The sequence below is a fragment of the Lissotriton vulgaris genome, chromosome 4_1, assembly GCF_964263255.1.
Source record: "Lissotriton vulgaris chromosome 4_1, aLisVul1.2, whole genome shotgun sequence".
Lineage (NCBI taxonomy): Eukaryota > Metazoa > Chordata > Amphibia > Caudata > Salamandridae > Lissotriton > Lissotriton vulgaris.
In genome coordinates, this window is record NC_141691.1 from 1111547991 (window position 1) to 1111572617 (window position 24627).

At 43.6% G+C, this 24627-nt stretch overlaps 1 protein-coding gene across 1 annotated transcript in view; it reads left to right on the forward strand.

The window, feature by feature from the left end:
* The window catches only part of CTNNAL1 (catenin alpha like 1), a 974420-nt gene that overhangs the window by 376201 nt on the left and 573592 nt on the right, over nt 1–24627 (forward strand). The gene's annotated exons all lie outside the window — the stretch shown is intronic.

Here is a 24627-nt window from a genome sequence, read left to right on the forward strand (position 1 = left end):
GCAAAAGAAACTAGGAGTGAGGGATGCGGAATGAAGACCAGGAATGAGGGATGCGGAATGAGGACCAAAGAATGAGGGATGCGGCATGAGGAACTAGGAGTGAGGGATGCGGAATGAGGAACTAGGAGTGTGGGATGCGGAATGAGGAACTAAGAGTGAGGGATGCGGAATGAGGACCTAGGAGTGAGGGATGCGGAATGAGGAACTAGGAGTGAGGGATGCGGAATGAGGACCAAAGAATGAGGGATGTGGAATGAAGAACCAGAAGTGAGGGATGCGGAATGAGGAACTAGGAGTGAGGGATGCGGAATGAGGAACTAGGAGTGAGGGATGCGGAATGAGGACCTAGGAGTGAGGGATGCGGAATGAGGACCAAAGAATGAGGGATGTGGAATGAAGAACCAGAAGTGAGGGATGTGGAATGAAGAAATGCTGGCATTGATGCTGTGCCTACATGGGCTCTTCTGGCATGACATGAAGACGGGGACAGACAGAGGACCCTCTGAATCTCAGTGACCTTTGCATGCACAAGGTGTAATTTCCGCCTTTTGTGTCACTCCCCCTTTTGTGAACATTTGCCCTGGAGGGAGCGCCTCGAGTTTAAATCTGATGGAAGACACTACTCTCTGCCCTTGGTGAAGTGGCATATTTCTTTAGTGTTGCGCTAACACCGCATTTTAAAATAATATTAGTAAGCCCAATTCTCTCCCGATTGCTCAGCGCAGCACCCAGTATTTTCATGCAGCGCTACGTTGCATGGTATTTTTAATAACTGTGGGACTTTTTCAGGGTGTGGAGACAAGGAAATGGCTGAATTGAGCTGAAAAAGCAGAACTTAATAAAACCTAATAAAATTGTGATAAATCGTTTCTCCTCAATGTCTTTGACTTGTTTACTGCCAGTAGAGCGGGATTACTTGGGCCTTATTTGGAGAGATGTGTGATGTGACGTGTAATCGGAGTACCGTATATATTACTGTATATACACACACCGCACACATCTTGAGCCCTTTGCAGGCCTCTGGTATCAACTGGTTCCTGCTCGGCAATTGCCCTAAGAAATAGCACTCAATTTAATGGAAGGGAATTAACTCACCTTAAAAGACGAAAGGCTAAATTAGTTTTGTGAAAATTCAATTTGTTATCCTCAGATAAAAGTAGATGTCAGCAGCAAACGTTTATTTTAACATAAAATGTGAACGGATTGGCTGGAAGGTAAATTCGAAACATAATTTTGCTGCGTTCTTTTTTTATCGTACATCGCAACAAAATAAGGTTATTGAAGCATCTATTTATAGACAGTCGCATTTTTTTTGCAAAGAAAATGCAGCGCACAACTCTTAGTCCTATGACCTATGCTATCCGTTAATCGGATCATATATGCAACGTTTTGGTGGGTCGCTAGGAGAGAAATTGTAATCTTTTCCTCAAAACCACTATAAAAAAAAATCAAAACATGTCGAATTAGCCAGGCACCCTGTTATCGGTGAATTGAGTGATTTGGCAAAATCTGCAGTAAAATAACCCTAATGACAGGGAAATCATTTGGTAAAGAGTACAATTGAAGAATGTTTAAAAAAAAAAAAATTGTTGAGCGAACTCAGTCCAAGGGCATTGGAGCGTTTTGCAAGAGCACCAATTATTTTGCTTGTAGATTAGGCGAGTTGCCCAGAATCACAGGATGTTGAGTCGACGCCGAGTCTCGAAGCTCCCAAGTCTGCAGCTGTGGCTATAAGACATTCCCTATGTTTAGGGAGACGCCTTGTGCGAGACTTGGGGAGGCTGGCGTCTTTGAGGGAGACAATGGGCTCTCTGGGGTGATCGGGGCTCCCTGTGATGTAGGGGTTGTTTATTACCAGGGCTGCCTAGTCTTGATTCCCCCTCAGGCCTCTTTCTTCCATATCCTAGCTTTTCTCTCTTCATCTGACCATTGCAGGTTTTTTTCCATCCTGCATTCTCCCTCTGTATTTGCCTCACCAACATTCAAAGGATGGACTGCTCAGCAGGCCCGCTGGGTGTCAAGCCATTGCACTGTGCTGAATACAGGTGTCTGCGGCACATGCATTCGCCCACTGAGCAGTCCTACCCAGGCACAGCTTTGTAACCGCTAAACCTTGAGGTGATTGTCTGTGCGGGGGCAGAGGGGGGCGTTCGTGAAACGGCATCTGAGGCTCATTTGCATAATGTTTTCGTCCTACGACACATTACTTCAGATTACAGCGCTAGCCATTTATTTCCAGACGGTGGTGAGTCGCTAAGAGAAATTGTAATCTAATGAGTTTTTTCCTCAAAACCATGATTTAAAAAAATCCGTTTTTGGGAAAACTGATTTTAAAGAATGTATTACATACATTATATAATGTATTTAACGCATAAAACACGTTGAATTAGCCAGGCACCCTGTTATCAGTGAATTGAGTGATTTCACAAAATGTGCAGTAAAATAACCCTTATTACAGTGACATTATTTTGTGACGAGTACATTTGAAGAATTTTTTATTTTTGTTTGCATTTTTATGTAGAGCGAACTCAGTCCAAGGGCATTAGAGCATTTTGCATGAGCACCAATTGTTTTGCTTCTATGCACGAGGAGATTAGGTGAGTTGCCCAGAATCACAGGATCTTGAGTCGACGTCGAGACTCGAAGCTCCCAAGTCTGCAGCTGTGGCTACAAGACATTCCCTATGTTTAGGGAGACGCCTGGTGCTAGACTTGGGGAGGCTGGAGGTTTTCTGAGGGAGACAGGGGGCTCTCTGGGGAGATCGGGGCTCCCTGCGAGACATCTCTGGCGGGGGAAGCCACTCTACCTGAGCCAGGGGCTCTCTGTGGAGATTGGTGCTCTCTGTGGTGACCGGGGGTCCTTACGAGTCTGGAGCTCACTGAGGTGTGATCGCACTGAATTATTTTTTTATTTTATGCGTTTTTATCATGGCACAAGTCGTAAAACAAGCTGCCTGCCACCGCATCCTAGATTAAGAACGGCGAGGAGGGGAGGGGTGCAGACAGCAGTGACCCCAGCCCCCCCTGAAAATGACGGGCCTTTCCCAGAGCCATTTGTGAATGACCTTCGAGAAACATGGTGGTGGGGAGTGCTCCTCTCTTGCCTTTAGATCTCGGAAGGCAAGAGAGGAGCGCTCCACACCACCATGTTTCTCCGAGGTCATTCACAAATGGCTCGGAGAAATGCCCATCATTTTTTGGATTGAGGGGCGTGTTTAGGTCAGACTGGGACCTCTGCGAGAGGGAGGGTGTAACGCCCACCACTAGAAAAGGGGCAGGGCTTAAAAAAAAGAGAAAAACGCCCCCGAATCTGCTCAAGCCGGGGCTAGAGCCGGGTAACTCCCCTCTCCTCCGATGGCTGGCCAGCATTTACGAGGCCAGCCAATGGAGAAGAGGGGCTGGTTCAAGCCCCCATACTACACAACATAAAATCTTCGGCTCCGCCCACTGCTTACGCAGTGCGACAGTAGCCTCAACCTAAAAATCTTGCCATCAAGAGTGGATGCCAATAGCACTAACTTGTTGTGTTTCAACTAGACCCCCAGTCGTGACGCTTTATGTAGAACACATACTATCATCTCGGCAATCTGTCTACACCAACCATTGCTCAGTTTTAAGCCTTGTTTTCTCTGTTTTCATTGAATTTGCAAACAATAACTTTGTGTGTACACTATAGCTTTCGGCCTCGGGTCTGTCACTATCACACATGTCTGGTTTTACAGAGCTTTCAATCCCCTTGAGGCTGCCTATCTCACTGCCATCTGAATACTTCAGCTTTGTCTGAGGAAAGCGTAATTTTTATAGGCTCAACACTGTGCTCATTAGATTTTGACTACAGAGCCAAGGCATGCTCTCAGTGAGGCTTTCAATATTTTTTGTTAGTACCTTCTCGTTGTTTCAGTACAATAATATGTTACAATGTAGTTTCGAGGCTAATTGAGCTGTCCTGTTTCACAGCTGTGTGTAGATTTTCATATTTTTGTGTAGTTTAGGAGTGTCTTTAACTTTGTGGAACTTAGTTGGCTAGTTGGAACAAGCATTGGCTTAGCCAATAGGTCTCGCCTTTAGGACCTTATCAGTGTTTAGCCATGCAGCACATTTTCCTTGGTGCTGTGCCGCTAGGGATTGAAGAGATCAAGAAGTACTACACACTGGTTCATGCATTCTGATTCAGGAATACATGCTTGCATGAGGAAACCTATATTGACACATACTAAGAGATGCCTTGCTTTCAGAAATATCACAAGCACCGACAAACTGCCATAATGTGAAAAATCACAAATCCTAAAAAAAATACTCTGCCATTGCAAATTGCATAAGGAGACATGATAAGATGGCTGACTGATTAAGCAATCTCTGCTGGCTTCTGCATTAAGTGTTCGGGAAGCCTTGGGCAGTATGTAGCCCCTTGTGTTATATGGCATGCACAGAATTCCCAGACAGTAGTTGCTTATGTATCTTAGGCAACTAACACCCACTGACAAAGCCAATAGTCATGGCGTGTTGTAGGTAATCTTAGTTATTGTATTATATATCTGGATTCAATCACAGGAACAGCAAAATACCAGTCGGGCGGCACACTATGCTAAGCACAGATTTGTAGGTTACTCGTTTTAAGCCAAGCCCCCAACTGCATCGGCCATGCCCCTTGGAGGCCTCCCCCACACACATAGTTTTTTCATCCCACATAAAGCCCTGGCCCAAGAAAAGAGTTCCTCTAAAAACTCAAACCGCTTCCTACATATAATAACTAGTACAACACTGCCACTACTATGTGGTTGAGAGAGGAAATTAACTTTAGGGGTTACTGGGAGTATGTTTTTGTGATCGGGATGGTGGTCTCGAGCAGGCGATAAAGGCGGCCTCTGTAGAAAAACGTACTACTTTTCTAAAAGAGATTCATTTAATTGATAGCAGTGCGCTAAACTGCGGGGTGCTAGGACACTCCTTACATGCAGCATGACTTTTTATAAAATAAAAAACACAGCATAGCATATGATTAGCTTTTAGGTGAAGAACCCTGACCCGCCCAGGACTGCCCACCCTATGCCAAATTAACAGCCAGTTGATGAACCAAAAAGAAAGAAAGGACTCTAAATGCGTGTATTTTGCCTTAATTTAATTCAGTGTTAAGTTATGGGAACGAGCACACGTAGTTGCAAAGTAAGCGCTTACAGGAGGAAGTTTTTACACTGTCTGTTGCTGCAATGCAACTGCCAACGAGGAACTTCTATATTGTTTGCTTCAAAATAGGACCTCGAAAGCAGGCCCAGCTTCCTCTCATGCTGCCTTTTGTTGCTGTCCTATATATGACTCAGGTGACCACCGGCACCTTCCACCTCCCAAAAGCCCCCAGCGCGGCCTACCAGGGTCCTTACCTTCCAGTGGAAGACACATAGCCGCTCCAATTCTGCCATGCATGAGCTGCAACCAATGTGGCTGCCTCTGGTCCTCTGAGGACTAGTCCATGTACTACGCTTCCACCATGTTTGCAGCTCTTATATTCTTTTCCCAGTCCGACATTGGGAGTCAATTGGGTGTCACAAATGGTTTAAGCTCTCCTGTCAGTTCCATATACAAGGATTTAAGTGGGTCGGTTCCTGCCGGGTCTCAAATCTCAAAACAGGGCCCTATATTCATGTCCTTAATATTACTGGCAAAAACACTGGTCTGATTTCTGAAAAATGATTGTAAAACAGTGATTTAGTTTTGGAACCAGAACAATCAATTCAGCTGCTCCGTCTCGTTGTCTAGTTTTGCTGCATTTTTGGAGAGTGTCAGGATATAATTAAATATTCTAAATCAGAAATGTTGTCACTAGGTCCCTTTTAAAATAACCACAGGGGCAATAAGATATCTGGGATCGAACGTCACCCATTCCCTATCAGGTTGCTATCAAGCCAATATTCCTACCCTATGGAGTGAAATTATATCTGACATGTACAAATGAGGAACGTTGTATATCTCCTGCTTGGGTGGTAGATCTGCCATTAAAATGCAACTAATCCCTAGGCTGTGCTGCCAGTTCAAACTGACCAATACACATTGGATGATCGTGAAAATACCATAATCAAATTTGTCTATCAGAGCAAAGTCCCTAGCGTCTACAAGAAATACTATGAGCACCCACCGATACATTTGTGGGAAGATAACCTATACAATCCCAAAGCAATAGCACTTCCGCTATTAACAGGTGCATCCCTGGGTGCTTGACCCTACTGTAAAAGAAGCGGCGATGGGACAACAAACACTTGGCTCTTGACTGGATACCAGGGTACGAAGGAGTGGGTTTGGGCTCTTAAAATATTTTTATACACACCTCAGACAGGTTCCTCATGGGCTATATGAAAAGATGATCCTCAGTACTACATAGAGACCAGCCTGCTAAAACATGGGAGGATCTGTGTAAGGACATATATAAACATAATCAATCAGTTGTACTTAACACCTGATAAGCGCCACAAGATATTCCCGCACTCCACAAATAAATGCATGGGAAGGGTGCGGGGGTGGGGGTAGGATGCCATTACATATTTGATGGGAATGCCCCAAAAAACGCTCATCTTGGAAAGAGGTCCTACAGTGAGGAAGTAGGTTCACTGTAAATGGAAAGAGGTCTTAGCTGTCATTAGGGAGGTCACTGACGGTTCCAATACCAGCCACGGCAGACTGCAATTCTTGGTATGCAGCCTCTAGAATGGGAGACCTGTTGCGGTCTTGGACGTTAACACATCAGCTGCCACTTTTAGCACAAATCACAATTTCCAGGCAATGAAAACAAAAGGCTAGCCAGGTTAGACATATGTGGTACTGGTGAATTGGGGCAACGATAGCGCTAAAAAGGCTGCTATCCCATGTAACCAAAGAGACTAATAATGTTCTACAAACGTGGCAGCCTGTACTAACCTACATAGAAGTGCATAGCCATATGCTGTGGCGTCCAGGGAGTGAAGGGAAAGGGTTTTGTTATGGTTACTTTCATGGACGTCATTTAGGAGTCGCTAGGGCTCGCAGCTGTGACCCCTGGCACCCTTCTTGCTACCCCTAGTACTTCCATGGCAACCCCTTGGCCTAGGAGGTCTCTAAAAGAGTGCCAGAACCCGCTAAGAGACGGCTAGAACTGAAGTTAAATAGTACTCTTTGGAGACTTTCGAAACTTGTTTTCTCCTGCAGCAATGAGGAAGCTTAGCTGCCATAAATAATTCAGCAGTGAAACTCTAAACACTTCTGTAAAACACAATGCTGTTAACATTCCTGGGCTGGGGGCTCTGGCCTGGATTGCCTTTGCAGTGTGTTGTGAAGATAGTGTGCTCAAACAGAAAATGACAATTACAACAGAGGTGGCAGAAGAGAGAAAAGGAAAAGTGAATGGCCTGGGGCAACAGCGAGATAAGAAGAGTGTGCTAAGATACACCAGGTAGACAGGTGAGGCAGAGACAAAAAAAACACATTTGACGTGTGTGTATGTTGGAATGGTAGATTTAGTCTTTTTTGAGAGTCGGAAAAACAGATGAAAGGTGGTGAAAGTTGAAAAAGAGACTGTAGAGAGGGTAAGACAGGTGTGTCAGTCAGACAGATGAGAATAACGCTGCTTAGACACACAGAACTGGAAGGAGGAACAGGCCTGACATAGGCGATAAAGAGACAGTCAAAAAAGAGACAGCTGATAGGGTAAACAAGAGACCTGAAAGATAGGTGAGAGACAGGTGAGAAAGAGAGTTCAGAGGTACAGAGTGGGAGAGTAGGAGACAGGTGTAACAAAAGTGACTAGTGTAAGAGAACATAGATTTAGGAATGCATGTGAGAGAGTAGTAATGACACACACAGGAGAGAAAGAATAGCTGAGAGGTGGGGGAGGGACACATGAAAATCAATTAAACGTTGCTTTCGGTTGGATTGGCGACTCCTGGATTGCCCTTTGCGACCCCTGCCACTGCTTTTGCTAGCCCCTAGTCATTGAAGTGGAAACATGGTTGGTAATACCACAGGGGCAGCCTTCTTTGTGGGCTTTGAGGCTTCTCGCTTCTTGTTTTCTGCAAATGTTTTATTATACCAATAAATAAAGACTAGAACCTTTCTCAATATAAAAATGGATCCTCAGGATCTGAGACAGGACATTTGTTAAGGTAGGTTAAATCAAATGCTTTTACATATATAAACGGTGTCAGTGCATGCAGGTGAGAATGTGTTTGTTGGACAGAGAGAGGGAGAGAGAGAGAGAGCAATTCTGTAAGTGTGAGGGAGTTTGTATGCGGGAGCATGTTTGTGTGTGTGAGAGTAAAAGAGAGTGTGAGTGTGCACTTAAGTGTGAGTGAGTAAGAATGAATAGCAATTAATATGAAGAGTAGTGTTAGGGAGAGTGAGGGGGTGTGAATGAGAACAAATGTGAGTGAGTGGCAGTGAGTGAACATAACTGTGAGTGAGAATGAATGTGTCCGAGTAAGTGAGGACAAGTGAAATGAGAGAGTGAGAGTAAGAGATAGTACACATGAGTGAGTGAGAAAGTATGAGTTGGTGGGAGTAAAAGAGAATGTGAGGGAGAGTGAGTGCACAGGAAAGAGTGAGAGTCAGTGTGGGAGAATAAGTGGGACTTCGTGAGAACGAATGCATGAGAAAGAGTGAGTGGAAGCATTTGAGTGTGAATTTGAGTGAGCCCGAGTGAGAGAGAGTGAGAATGAGTTAGTGAAATTAAGAGTAAGTGAGGATCAGTGAGTTGAAATGCACTGTGCATTTGGAAACACCTGCGGAAAAATTATGGCACTGCCATACTGCAGCAGTTCTTGCCATGGTGTACCCATGCAAAAATGCTGGCACTCGCACATTGATGGTAATTCTTTGTATAAGCAGGATAATTGTGGCATATTGGGGAGAAGGTATCCAAAATGCTGGCCCTCACATACTAGAAATACTTTTTGACATGAGACACCCTGTAGACACACAGCAATAATGGCAACATTCTAGCACTGGCATATTGTATGTATTTTTTGTGTAAGTTGGCACTGTGGCATATGGTGGAGGAATACCCTTGACAAAATGCACATTTAAAACAAGTTTTTGCTATGTTACATTACTGTGAATACATAAAAAAATAATGTTTTGGGAGAAAACCTTAAAATAATTTACGATCAGTGTTTTGTGGCTCTACATACTCTTCAGATAAACCCATTACAAAAACATATTTCTTCAATTAATACAAAGGTTCCATTGGCACATCTTATCACAACCCTAATATAGGTGGTATCTAAATTTTACATTTGTGTCGTTCTATTAAGCATGCAGTTATTATGGGACTTCAGCAAACTAATCAAGATTATGGAGATCACTTTGTGGGAAGATTTAGGGTCAAAGGTCATGCTAAATGTTACTTCTGAGATGTCATTAATATCAAAAGGTGTGTGCTGTCACATCTACTTCCCCATACATTTTGGTTCATTGACCATTTATGGTTACTTTGAATGAATTAATCTTTGAGCAAATCCAGGTCCGTTTATCTTTTAAATGATCTAACCGTGACTCAATTATTGTTTACACCTTTATTTTAGAAAATGTAAGCCCTAAATTGGTCGAAAATATGGTAACCCCTCGACTGGAGAGTGACTACAACCCTCAGACACTTATACTACAACTGCCAATAAGTTGCAATCCTAGATCTAATGAGCTTCTCAATACGGTGCATTCTTCATACAATCTGAAGAGACTGGTATGGCATTCGGATAAACATGAAGAAATAATGCAGGCTGATGAAGCAATAATAAAGGATAGCAACCAGAGCCAGGTGGGGGTAGGTTCAGTGATCGATAAATGGAATTATATGACATCATCCCTGTTGGGAAAATTTTTAGTACGAAATTGAAAGAAAATAAATCTAACATCAATCTCCCCTAATAAATGGTACACATTTCAGCTATTTAAATTAAAACGATCTCTCAATAGAGCTGTACTGGATGCCTTTTCTCATAGATACCAGCAATCTCACTTGTATATAAGGATACAATAATGGCTCTAAGAAGATCTTATAGACAAGAAGTGTGGTTGGCTAAATCAAGTTACCAATCAGGGCTATGGCACAGATTACTTCATGCCTCTAGACAAAATAATGTAAAAATGTTTTGGAAAATAATTAAACTTGAAAGGGGAGGCAACTGGGCTTACAGTATTAATATTATGGAAGTTGAATGGGTAAACTTTATTACCAACCAGTAAGGCATGGGCGAACTAGTTGTGAATATTTAGACCTTTGTCATAGTGGTGACAAAATTAACAAACCAAATACAGAGATATTGAGTGGCATAAGCCTGGGTAAAGACTTGGTCAATACACATAATATTGTGAAACCTAGTGAGTCATATATAGAGCAAGTCAGCAGCCCTGATTTCAAGAATGATCTGGATCGTATAAGCATTAATGAAATAGCCAATCTCTTACGCCGCCTTTGATCACATGGTGCTCCTAGGCCAAATGGCCTTATTCTATGCCACTATCGATATGTGGGCCGATGTGTTGACCCTAGTGTTCAATGAGGTAGTTGCATCGAAAATTGCCCCAGTATCATGGCAAGGTAGCATCTTGCAGCCCATCTATAAAAGCGGCCCAGATAACAACCCTGCTAATCATCAGTTAATTGCCTTAACCGATGTCGACGCTAAGGTATTTGCCTCACGTTTATTGATTGACCTGGAAATTTGGGCAGCTCAGCATGGTATAATTCAATCAAACAGATTTTCGTAGGGGCCAATCTACCATTACCAACCTGTTGACCCTCACTTTATTAGCAGAACGGGCAGTTTAAAAAAAACTAAATCTGTATATTGCTTTTTATAGATCTAAAGGTTGCCTTTGATTCACTTCCTCGAGGCTTATTATTCAAAAACTGGTTGGATGGTCCATCCCACGTTATTTGCTAGATGCTATCATTCTTCTTTACAACAATACTGGGGTCCAGGTCAAGCTAGGTGACAGCGGGACCTTATTACAAACAATTAAAACCTATAATGACCTAAAGCAAGGTTGCATCCTTGCTCCTTGCCTTTTTAATCTATTTCTGTCAGACCTTCTCCAGCACCTGGAATCTGTTAACGCCCATCCCCCAAAATTAGTTGAGGTGCAACTTAGCTATTTACAATAATCAGGATTCTATTCTGTTGAGCCAAACCTCAATAGGTCTACAAAGATTGATAAATGCTTTTGATGGTTATATCTTAGTAATTGGCTTGGAACTGAATGTCAAAAAAACTAAAATCATGAAAACCAGCCTGGCAAAATCAAAGACCAACTCATGGAGGGCCACAGGAGGGCCAGTTGAAGTGGTAAAAACATTTAAATATCTAGGCATTTTATTTGATAATAGAGTTTCGTTTACAAATCATTTTAAAGATTTAAGGGCAAAAATTGTCACCCTAATCCGTGCCTTTAAATGTCTGTATAAATTGTTAAGATACCAGTCATATGATCATCTTAATGTTATGAGAGCAAGGCTACAGCCAACTAGTACATATGACTCGACTAACACCAGGGGGGAAAGACGCAAAACTATTGGATTCATTAGTAATCAAGGCTTATAAAACAATATTTGGGATCCCAAGGTTAGTTGGCCAAGCAGAAATAAGACTGAAGTTTGGCCTCCAAAGACAATCTGTGGTGTCGCAAAAGTCATTTTTGAAATGGATGTACTAGTCGTTTTCATCTGACCCTGTTTCCGTAGCGAACATCTGTTGGCTTGAAATATTCCAGTCTGCCTATACCACTACCTGGCGATCCTACATTGCATCTTCCTTCAAAGTGTTGGTCTGCTGAAAGGACTCACCGAATTGACAATGCACAATTTTAAACAAATAAAAAAAAAAATCTAAGTCAACACCCTTAATTTGGATAAATCAGCTCTAACTGCAAAAACTGATGCATGGTTTGTGATTAATCCACACCAGTCTCTGCAAATCCAGCCATACCTGAATGCCTATTTCTCGGCCCAAATAAAAAATACATTTCTAAAAATTTGATTGGTATAAACTCAACTAAGGAGGGTATGCCAATCTGGATTCAGCTGTGGCCAAGTACTAATTGTAGACTGTGTGGGTGGCCATGTGAAACCCTATTGCACATTATATGTGTGTGTCCTAAATTGCTTAAAATACTTTGCACACTTTTAAAACCCCTATTTCTTAAGGTTGGGGTAAGATCGGCTCGTCAGGCCCTTATTTTATGTCTATCATCTGAGTCGATTCCACAGCTATGTCAGTTGACAAAGTTTTTTGCAATTGCTGAACAATTGCTGGTTTCTGCTATTTAAGGTTTACCTTAAAGAACTATCAATCATTGAGGTTGTTAAGGTCAATGACATACTGTACTATTTAGTGCCTACGCCCCCATGCTAACTAATCACAACAGAAATTATGATCACACTGATGCACTTTCACAGCTTATTTGCACAATGGAACTCGTTGCATATAAAATTGTATGCACTAGGACACCCTTAGATAATAGGTTATTATAATATACACTGTCACCTTACTGCTCACTTGCACTTTGAAATGTAATGATACAGTTTGTGTACATATGTATCTTATAGCATATTTTCACAATGTTATACAAGGTTAATTGTATAATTTGTTAATAGATTTTATGGCGTTTGTTATAAAAGAAGACTACAAGGGGTGTTCGTGTTCCGGTACGGCATGTTACCATAGATTAATTCTTTTGTACAAGCGCTTATTGTCTAAAGAAACTGGAATAGTGTTTCTTTTATATTGTTCAGTTTTAAAGTTTTAATTGCAATGATTTTTGTTAATCAAGCAAGAAAGCATTCATTCATTCATGGTTACTTTGTATTCTTTTACACTTTATTTTCTCTCTATGTAGTGCGAGATATTACCTGAATCAAATGTATGTGTATGAAGTTATAAATGCATTGTTACCTTATGAAAATACAATAAAATTAATTTGAAACCAAACTATGTATACGAGGTTAGCTTAAGATTTCTATCTTGGCGGCCATCTACCAGCTTCAATATGTACATCATTGTCGTCATTCCCTCCTATGCTTTTATTTTACTGGTTTATTTCAGTTTAATTGTCAAGTGTTTTTCTTAAGCTAGGCATAGTGTAAGATGAAATTTCCCCCATGTGATAAATATGCTTCCAAAAACAAACATAGTAGTTCCAAATTACTTGTTTGTAGTGGTGTGCTATCATCTTTCTATCAATCTTGGTAACTTCAAATTGGAAATTATCTCTATTAGATTTAAATAAATTGGTTGGGATCTGCCTACTGAAGCTAAGATGTGCTTTTTATGTTTGCCTTGTTTGTTAATGACTTCTGCCACATTCCCTGTGTGTGCTAAATTCCTGCAACACCTTTTCTCCTGGTTTCAAGTTTTGTAATTTTTTTTATTTCTCGCAATGTGCAACTTGCCTCCTGAAGCAGTATAATTGATGACCTTATTAATTCCAGATAATGTATGTGTTGACACGCCTGCGTCAAGCTAATTAATATCAGAGCTGTAATAGTTTTTTTTAATGTGTATTGCTTTGTTCTCATTAGGTTACCAGAAGCATTCCTTACAAGTCATTTTTATCGTCCTCCACCGCTTTTCCACAACCCTGCTGTTATGTTACTTATGTTATGGTATTTTATTTGTAAGATATGTACTTGAGCGCTTTAGGCACTGGAAAAACACATTCCACATGGGATACAAGGAAAGAATATAAAGAGATTATTTGTTGAAAAGCCAAGTGTTTTTAAGGCCTAAAACGGAGTAAATTGGCTCGTCATGAAGATCAGTGGATATAGAATTTAATAGTTTTTCATCTGCAGTGGAAAAGTGGCTGTCCCTAAAAATGGTTGCCTTCTTTCATGGGACTGAGAACTGAAAGAGATTATATGATTTCAGAGGTTGTTCATGCCAGTGGAAAATGAATTTGTTTGCCTAAACAGTAGGTTTCTTCTCATATAAATTTTATGCCGAACTTTGAGAGTTTTGAAAGCCACCTGAGACTTTATACGCCACCAATGTAGCAATTTGAGCACTGGTGCCTTTCACCACATGGGCAGTGATGTTTTTGTTGAGCTATAAATGATGTAGGAGTTTGTCTAGAGCTATCAAATAGATGGAATTGGCAAAGTCCAGTATTGACTACATGCGAGCATATATAACCATGATTTGAAGTGTAGAATTAGTGGGACAATATTTAGAAGAATTCCCAGTTGTGCAAAGAAAGTGTGAGCTATATTCATGGAGTGTGCTTCCATTAAGGCAATATTGTGCAGTCAGTTAGTTCTCTAAGTTATACACCACCTTCAACAGGTCAGAGGGAGATCAGTTGTGTCTCACCACTGCAGCGTATTCTAAGATTATAAGAGTGTCTGTTGGGCTGAGCAAAGGTCAGCCTGTCAGACACTCTTCTTGTTCAGGTCAGGCAGCCAGGCGCTGTACATGCACTAAATGTGCAGGCACCTCAATGCCCGAGATGAACTTTGCCCGGCGGAAGAAGTCACAGCCCGGTGGGCGTTACCTTCTCAGCCTGGCAAAACGCCTGGAGCACCCCACCCTCATTTCTAAAAAAATTTTAAACAATTTCTTTATTTGCATTTTGCAGTTATCTTTAGATATATAGTGTATACAGAATGTATTACATATACATTATCAACGCATGGCAGATAGTACCAAAATTATAGCGTATGTGTTACTTAATTGATATTTTATGGCTAACGGACAACTAAAAAAACTTGTCTGCAACAGAATACACATATATACCTGCTGACAAATCGTTGCTGGCTTGAGGTCTCTCCTTAAGTGTATCCCATGCAACCATATAGTTCGCTACTTAATTATTACAATGCAATTCTAACATAAAGTTCCGAACAATAACTTGACACAATACAACAACTTGTAACCAAGCAGGCTTCTCCTGTTATGCCAGTCCCTCTCATACCTAACTCCCACCCCTTTCCTCATAACTCCAAGTCGGTGATTTGGTTTTACTTTTGCAATGGTTTTTCCCTATTTATGTACAACAATTGAGAGCGTTGAACCCGCACTGGATGCTATCCTTGGCGCGAATTGTTCAGTCAGCTCATGTCTCATCTGCGGACCCTATCTTATGGGGTGTCTCCATTTTGCAACACCCCGTATAATGTAGTGTCACCATTATAGTGCCCCAGTTCTGTGCAATTGGATATTTGCGTAGGCCAGCTGCATCTTCTTGATGTAGCGCAACACTTTCTGCCTGGGCACACACCGCGAGGGAATGTTTCCAAAATTCTATTGAGGAGGATGTTTGGTCTTCCAACATCAGGTAACCTGCCTTTTTGCTACTACAAGGCCTAGGTCCAAAATTGTGGATGTGGCTTTGTGTTTTTTTAACCTGGGAAACGTGCCTAATATGCAGTCTTCCCATTTTTGTGGTTGTGGGTAGTCCGTACATTCAGACAGGCCGGACCCATTTCCTAGCCAGTATTGGTGCAGTAAAGGGTAGGACAACAGCATGTGCAGGAGGTCTGCTCCAACCTGGTCACAGCGAGTGCATGCTGCCGATGATAATTGAAAATATCTGTTTATTTTATCTGGAGATAGATATGCTGTGTGAATGGAAAAAAAACGGAATTACGCAAAACTTTGCATTTTGTGGGATTTGCGTGCCACTTGCTAAATTCTTGTCCTCCCATGACCTCCCTCTATCCACCTCCCAGGCAGTGGGTAATTACTCTAAAGGTCGTATGGTGTGCGTTAATAATACTTCTGTTAGCCAATGTACTATGTGACTGCCCTTGCCCATAACGTGCAGGTATTGTATAACCAAATGGGGTTGGGGTTCGATGCGCATATCCCCCCAGGCCTTTGCGTGTCATGCCAACGTTGGCTATCGGGGTCGGGCAATGCATATGCCAGGTGTTGACTTAATTAAGATCTGGTTCCCACAAGAGATAGCGATTGTCCCTGGAACCAGAGCTGTTGCTGATTTTAACTGGGCTATGGCTGGAGACTAACGTCTTGTGTTTATGGCTTGGTTACCTGCCCTGTATGCCCCCTCCGGCTCTTACAATGCTGGAGGTCTGTGCAGAGTTATACCATAGTTACAATAGCACAGCATATGAGCTGATTTTACACATAACATGTCCTTCTATACTTGCGTATCCTCTTTCGCTATGCGGTCAGTCGATGCACCATAGAGTCTAGTGCCCAACTATATGATGTCATCTTCTGTTTGTGGTTTGACCTCTGGTAAGGTGCTGGATGCTTGCGAGCAAGAGGCTGCATCCGCTGACTCTAGGTTGCTCCCGTGGTTCAGAAGGCTTTCCTTTGACATTGAGTCACTGCTCCTGAGTTCGGCTGCAGCTTGTAGTGCCTTACGCTGGTCTATGATCATTTGCTCTACGTTTGGACTGTGGTGTGTAGGTGTTCTCATCTCCTTGTGGAGTACTTGGGCTGTTCCCATGTTTGATTTTTCGTGTGTCCGCAAGTCAGGTGGTACCCCCCCCCCTATCTTGGCAGAGTCCAGCCATTCCCAAGCAGCAGTGGGGGAATCAAAGAACTGTGTTTTGCTTCTATCTGCAGGAAACAGCAGGGAGCATTTAAGGTCTAGGCCACGGAGGCGAAGCTTCATTTCTAAGAAAAGAGTCTCTTTGTCTGTCCACTGCCACTGTATAGTCTGGGAACAACATTACTGGGCTATTTGCAACTTGTAATCCTTGTAGCTTTTGTGTCTCCTGTAGGATCATGTCCCTGTCTTTGTAGTGTTGTATGTGGAATAGTAGGGGCTTGGGTCTGGATCCCGGGGGCGGAGCGGCCGCACCAGCACCTTGTGTGCTCTCTCTACTGCAAAGTGTTTTGTAACTGCGCCTTTAGGCATCAATCCCTGTATACAGTTCTCCACGTATGTGGCTGCCTCTTTATCTTCCTCGCCTTCAGGTAGGCCAATCACTCGGACGTTGTTCCGTCTGGACCCGCCTTCTGGGTCCTCTGCCTTTCGTTCAAGGATCCGCACCCGGTTTGTCAGGTCCTTCAGGCAATGTTCCGCTTCCCTCGACTGTGGAGACAGCTCTTCCATGGCGACCTCCAATGTGTGAGTTTTCTCTGCCAACTTCTGGTGATCTGCATGCATGAGGTTGAGATCACTTACTACCTTATCTATCTTATTTTCTAGGTAGGTATGAGTTAGCTCCAATGTGTTCCCCAGTCTCTTGACTGCAGCTAGAACCGTGTCCAGTGGGGCCCCCACGCCGGAGTGAAGCCAGCCCATGTCCGAAATGTGCTTCCTTGTTGACCTTTTTGGTTGTTTTCTTCTCCTTGTCACCACTGCTGGTCTTGCTGTCCAGGTGCAGTCGATCTTAAGTGTACTCCTCTTGTATCCGCTTCCCTGAGGCCTCTTTGACCCTCACACATTTTAGAACTGAACAGCACCACAGCTTGTTACCCAGTGCCCCCGCACTGTTCCCCTCCAGATAGTTACCCCATAATCGTTCATCCAGCACCTGACCAACCCTCAGTTCATGTCGCCATAGAAGTTCACAGCTGTAGTATGCTTGCCAGCACTAACTGTTCCGAGCCCCCGCCTCGCTTTGGTGCGCTTGTTCGAGGATGAACATATCGACTTGTATGATATGCTTCCCCTTCGTTGCGGCTAAGTGGTGCCAGCCCTCACAGCCCAGGGCTCTCACCGCATCATGGTTACTTCTCAGCACTCATCTGCATCTCTATGTGGCATGCCATGTCCTGTTATGTCTTGGATCTGTGACTCTAATTAATCGGACCCACCTCCGTCACAGTGACAATGAGCCAAAGGGCTCAGATTCCGGTTGCTCCTAAATGGCACAGTACTTTAACCAGATCTTGTAGCTGAGCGCTGCAGTGGGGGATCTTATTTGTCCAATTTAAGTCTGCATGTTGTAGGCCTGCTGCCCTGCAACCTATTTCAACAGGGCGTGATTCCTCTGCTTGGATCTGGACCAAGCCACAGCCTCTCCTCCCTGACAAGGCCTCTCCCTGCGGCCGGCCGCGCCCTCTAGTGCCAATTTTGCCCAGCCGCAGGATGCGGCACACCTGCACGGGCCACACAATCGAGGGTCGCATAGGTCTATGCGCTCTCACAATGGGGCTCCGCACTTCAGCTGAGCCCAGGGAAAGGCTCAGCACGCCTCCTTCAGCAGGGCGGCGCTGCCTGACTTGGGTTGCATCACCGCCACTGCCCCATGTCTGAGCACTTCTCACCTCTGCTGTTGCTTGGTTAGGCCTACTGTCCACAACAGGGCCCCTTCTCCAATCATAAGACAACGGGCACGTCGGTTCCTCCCACATAGTTTTTAGCTCAGGGTTACGTGTCCCAGGTCAGCTTGTCTTGGGTCTCGGATTCTGCAATCTTCATATGTTGACAAAGCATAGTTGCCCGCCGAGCCTCAGAGTGTTTACTGCAGCTGCCTGACTGTGCTGCAGTCCCCGTTCCGCTATGAATCGGATAAATTACAGGATTTTGAGGGACTGATAGCGAAGCTCTAACAAGACACGTCTGCCATCTTGGCCAGCATAGCCACGCCCCCACTGAAGGACCCCACCCTCAAGAAGAGGGGGAGCATCACTGATAGCCTCAGGCCTGGGCACTTCAGTTTTAAGCCCTGAAGTGCCCAGGACCAAGTGTCTATCAGTGACACATCGGTACAGAGTGGGGTGGGGTCAGCAAGTCTCACTGACCCATCCCAATTTATGACAAGGTGTAGACTGCAGCCTCCTTTCATTGGGTGCTCTAAGGTGGTCAGCCAGTGACAGGAGGCGGCAGTCACAACACTTCTGGAACCACTGAGGCTTCCCTTCCTGACACACTGCAGCAGGCAAGCAGGGCTATCTTTATGGTGGTGCGACCAGTGCCACCACGCCAGATGCTGACCTTGGAGGGGCTCTGAGTTTTCAAATATAATGATTTAAATGCACCTTCTGCAGGGTTCATTGTCTTCAGCAATCTTCAGGCAACAATAAAAATGTCAACATAACTCTGGTGATTAGTGGACCTGCTGGAGAGAGGGATAGGTAAGTTTTGTCCAGCTTTGTCTAATGGAAGTTCTGACTCATTATAAAGTAGCGCAGAGGATACATATGCCTGCTGCAAACCGCATAATCTATGCAGATCACAAAAGTGCATTTGTAGATCATTCAGTGGGTTACTGCTTTGTCAGAGAGGTTCATAAGTTACAATCCTAATATAGCACTGTGAAATATTAACTTAACCAGAAGTATGGGGAGGGAGGCAGACCTGGATGAGCACTAGCTGAGAAAATATGCTCAGGACAAGCGCGTCAAAATATCAATCAAATCAAAACTCGAGCGGGCACGGTAACACGAGACATTAAGTTCATAATGGGTGAATTCATGGCTACTTACGGCCAACTATATGAGGCGCGACCCTCTATGCTACAGGAAGAAATGCTGACCTATATGGCAGATGTAGAAATAGAGTGGTTATCAAATAATCATAGAGAGTACCTAGCTCGCCCTGTAACAGTAGAGGAAGTTGTAGACACTATCAAACATCTACCAAATGGCAAGGCACCGGGACCTGACTGGTTCTCGATTGAATTTTATAAGACATTTGCGGACCTACTGGCTCCACATCTAGTAGGGCTCTATGGAGCGGCACATGAGGCACAAACCCTCCCGACATCGATGAGGGAAGCCATGCTGATTGCATTGTTAAAACCGGGGAAGGATGAGGAACAATGTGACTCTTACTGCCCCCTATCCCTTATCAATGGGGACACAAAATAATAGCCAGTCTGTTAGCGGCAAGGCTCAAAACACTTATGCCCCTACTGGTGAGGCCTTAGCAGTCCAGCTTCATTCTGGATAGATCGACGACACATAACACACGCACACTCTTTGCACTAGCACATTATTTGGCACCAGAGATCAAAGCCGTGGCGGTAATATTAGACGCTGCCGAAACGTTTGACACGATAGACTGGAATTTTCTCCACGCGGTACTGATACGCATGGGATTTCCTCCGATATTCACATAGTGGATCTCAATGCTATACACAAATCTGTCAGCACGTATCAGGGTTAACAAGCATGTCTCGGAGCCGATTGCAATATGTCGCGGCACGAGACAGGGATGCCCTCTCTCCCCGATGCTTTTTGCATTAGTACTAGAACCCTTGGCATGCAAAATAAGACGGCACCACCACTACTCAGCCATACAACTCCCAACACGCCCTATACACATCTCACTGTATGCAGATGACATGGTTCTTTATGTAAAAAATCCAGAGCAGCACCTTAACCCTTTATTGCGCGAATACATAAGATTTGGTAAATATTCAGGGCTGCAGATCAATTGGACAAAATCACTCATCCTGGCGCTGACAGATAGCACAGTCCCATCCCCCCTAGATTACCCACTGGAGTGGCAGGAGGAGCCGACTAGATACCTGGGAGTATGGTTCCATAGAGACCCAGACCTAGTCATTAGAACCAACTATGGTAGAGCGATATCGTCCCTAGAAGATAAAATTAAGCAAAGGATTAAATTGCCACTATCGCTGGCGGACAGAGCTGCAATAGTGAAGATGGTGCTTCTGCCCAAGTTCCTTTATTTGTTTACCAACATCCCCATTAAACCTCCAGCAGAAGTGTTCCGAAATATTAACAAATTGGTGCTGAGCCTACTTTGGGCAGGCAAGCAGGCCAGATTGGAATTACAAACGATGACGCTACCATATGCGAGGGTTGGTTTCAAGGTCCCAGACCTTTATCTTTAATATCTCTGCGCCCAGGAGCAATTCGCGCATTACTGGTACCACGCATTACTGGTACTTCCTGACGCATGTAGCGGTGGAAAAGGGCGATGCCGACCCAATTCCGTTGGCTAACATATTGCCACATAAGCGAATTAGACTACACGAGCGGGACATAAACCCGGTAAACACCACCACCGAAGCGTGGAGACTGATGGGTAAGAAAACCGGAAGTTTACCGCTTTACGCACCAGCCCTCCCGTTAGCAAATCACCCGGCACTCCCAGTTACCCAAGAACAGGTAGGAATGGACATGCTGCGACATGCTGGTATTGATACAATGGGTGATTTATATAAAGAAGGGGTCTTTCAAACACTGGACAAGTTGAAGTATATTAGTCATCCGACACTGTTATTCAGCTTTAACTACTATAGGCTGCAAAGAGCAGTAAAAGAACACTTTACCACTTTTCCGGAAGAGCCCCAATTTCTGGCCCCACTGCAACTTGTATTAACAACACCCACCGCCTCACACCTAGTATCAAAGTTATACACAAGCCTACAAGGGGACATTGGAGGGAACACTGAGGGGGCGAGAGGTAAATGGTGCGCAATATTGAACGAAACACTGTCGGAAGAGGAATGGGAAACAACATGCATGCTCACTAGCATGCTAACCCCAAATGGAAACCTGAGGATTATTCATTATAAATACATACACCAAATGTACTATACGCCTAAGAGGCTCTACAGATATGGGTTGCGGGAAGTCTTGAGATGTGCACGATGCAAGCAAGATGATGCAGACTTCTTACATTTAGCATGGCAATGTCACTCGGTGGCTAGGTTCTGGGGGCAGGTGGTACAAGCGATCAGTGAAATGATTGAGGTGCCACTCGACTGTACGATCAAAGTCTGTTTGTTAGGCCTAGTTCCGCAGCTCAGAGCAAAGAAACGAAAGTTTTGTGTGATTGCACTTTTAATGGCGAAGAGGAGGGTTTCACTACATTGGAATGGTAAAATGGGGCCGAAGATGAGAAACTGGCTAGAAGACTTAACATATTGCCGAGATACGCTAGCAACGTATGAGGAGGGTCTGCCGGCTGGATCATGCCCTAAAGACTACTGGTTGTATTTGAGGGATTATCTGCAGGCGCAATCACTAGACCGAGACGAATAAGACAAATATGCACGATTGCCATATAGCTGATACGGACGAGCAACACTTAGCGTTAAAAGGAAGGAGGGAGAATGCTGTGACACAGTGATCAAAGTTGAAATAGTTTTTACTTTTCTTTGTTTCATGGTTTAAGGAAAAAGAAAAATACAAAATGTAAGAAAATAGACTCGCTAAGATGAATGAGATGCACTGCTATACTATACTAGCGCTATTCACTGCAACGCCGCCAGTCCTATGGATGTCGGCTGATGGGCTGTGTACACCAAACAACATCATGCAATTGCTGTAAACGAATGTAGCCGGCCTGATATGGTTGTGATTAACATGTGAAATGTGCAATAAACGTCTTACACAAAAAAAAAACTTAACCAGAAGTAAAGTGCCTGTGTTTTTGCTTTAAACATAGTTGAATTGACATCTTCCTAATTGGCATATTTAACTTGGCTGTAAGTCCCTAGTTTATGGTACAGAGTGTACCCAGGGCCTGGAAGTTAAATACCACCAGTGGACTGTAGCATATTTTGTGCAATCCACTACAGTGGTGGCTTCATGCCTACTGTATGTAGCATGACTGCAGCAGTGTAAAACTGAAATTCAACCTGCTCAAATAAGCCCTTTTGACAGCTAAACATATCTCTTTTAAATATTAATAAGTCACCCCCATGTAGACTTTGCAGCCCACAATGCAGGGTGCATAGAGTTTAATAGTTGGGCATGTATAAATGTTATATTCCCATGTCCTTATAGTGACTTCCACCGAAAAAATATTTTAACTGCGGCATGCCTCGCTGTCCTATGTAGAAAACCAGAGTACAGATTAATATCCTAATACTGTATCTCGGAAATAGTACTAGCTAGAAAAATAATTTTAAAACAATTTTAATTGTAAGTAAAACTACAATTCAATGGCAAAGTCAGAGTTTCAATAAATATCAAAGAAAAGTACCTACAGTAAGTTAACATTCCCCTTCCTGAGGTTCCTGGAGACTCATTTGCATTTGCTCTTCAACTTCTCCCAGACAGTGATTAGTATTTAAGTAAACCTGAAAAAGGTGTGAAATTCCTCCCAGGAGCTATACAATAGCTCACTGTTATTGACAAGTTAGCGTGAATGGGCATGGATGACTTCTTTTGAGCTCAGCAGATTGGGGTAGGAGATGATGTGAGCATTCCTTTTGAGATTACACCATCAAAACTGCTTTAGTGTCGAATTCTGTTTGACAGGTGTGTTGGTTTCACATAAAACACTTGGGGTACACTTGAAAGTTAGAGAAAAGGATGCCAAGACAATTCATCAGAATTCCCTATCTGGTTGCTGTAAAACCTTGCTTTTGTCCTACCAGACTTCTGTCTCTGGGTTCATTGGGGGTACAGTGGCTGCTTCAGACTGGATTTTAGTGTTAGATGTGGGACCGCACTAGGATTACAATAGTATACTCCCCACACACACACCTAGCCCTCTGAGCCCAAGTTTTGTGTGGTTGAAGACTTCTGCTATGATTTAAAATACCCAAAGCGGTAGAATTGACCCCAAGAACTTTCACTCCATTGGTTAGGGTGTGCCTATGAGTCATGCCCACCTTCTGGTGTGTGCCGGGCATAAATGTGGCATCTCCAGGCATTAAGTTTAGAGCACTCCTGTACCTGGGGAAGAACAGATGAGGACTAGGCCATCTGAATGTGAGCTAGGAGAAGCTTCTTCGTGTACCCAGATCAAAAAAGTGGACTCCAATAGGCCTTTCCTGCAACTTCCCATGTGACCAGTGGTACGTGGACCTAAACTGGACTCTGCTCTTGGCTTTTGCCTGATACGCTGTTAGTCTCTAAGTGCTTCCACTGAGGACCTGGGGGGGGGGTGGGAGTCCGGGGGGCTCCAGAAGTGTACTCTGGTGGCAAATTGAGGACTAGGTGAGAATATAAAATATTTTAACAGGATGGATCTGGTTGATGTATCTGACCCCAAACCACACCTCCTCCCCCCCCCCCCCCACCCGCCCGTCCCCTCATAGCGGCCAGCCTCAAATTGTCCCTAGGGCCATATAAAATGCAACTGTTGTCCATCATTGGCACTTAGTGCTTCTTGGCGCTATACCTAATTAAACATTTCTCTGGTTCCCTTGATTGGATTTTTGTCATTGGGTTGTCATTTTGTTTATTAAATGTTGCTATATGTTTCTAATTCACTTTGGGATTTATTTTGTTTTGCATTATTTCTTTATTACTGTTTTGATACTGCATAAATACTTTACACATTGCCCTATGTTAAGCCTGTCTGCTCCGTGCCATAGGTACCTGGGGGTTAAGCTCAGGTTGATTTAGTGACTTTAAGCACTCACCCACATAAGGGTTGTGATTATTCCTAGAGGTGGGTAGTCACCCACCCCAAAAATATTCACATTTTTTACAAGACTCAAATACTTTTATTTATACAACTTCTATCACATCTCCCTGTAGATCCTCCACCACTCTTTCCCATCATTGCATCTCAGATAGTGCATGAAATCTGTTCTTCTGTGCAGACTATTCCAAGATAGCCTATCCTTCACCTTATTTTGCCCCTTTACCACTTCATTGTCTCGAACCTACCACTTGCCCACGTCGTTACCTGATTTGCAATTGCTCACTATTTTCGGAAGCTTGGAAGTGGGCTTTCTTTTTCATATCTTTGGCCACCATCCGAATATTCCAATTAAAGGACACTTCTGTTTTTCTCCGAGAGACAGTGCAAAGTT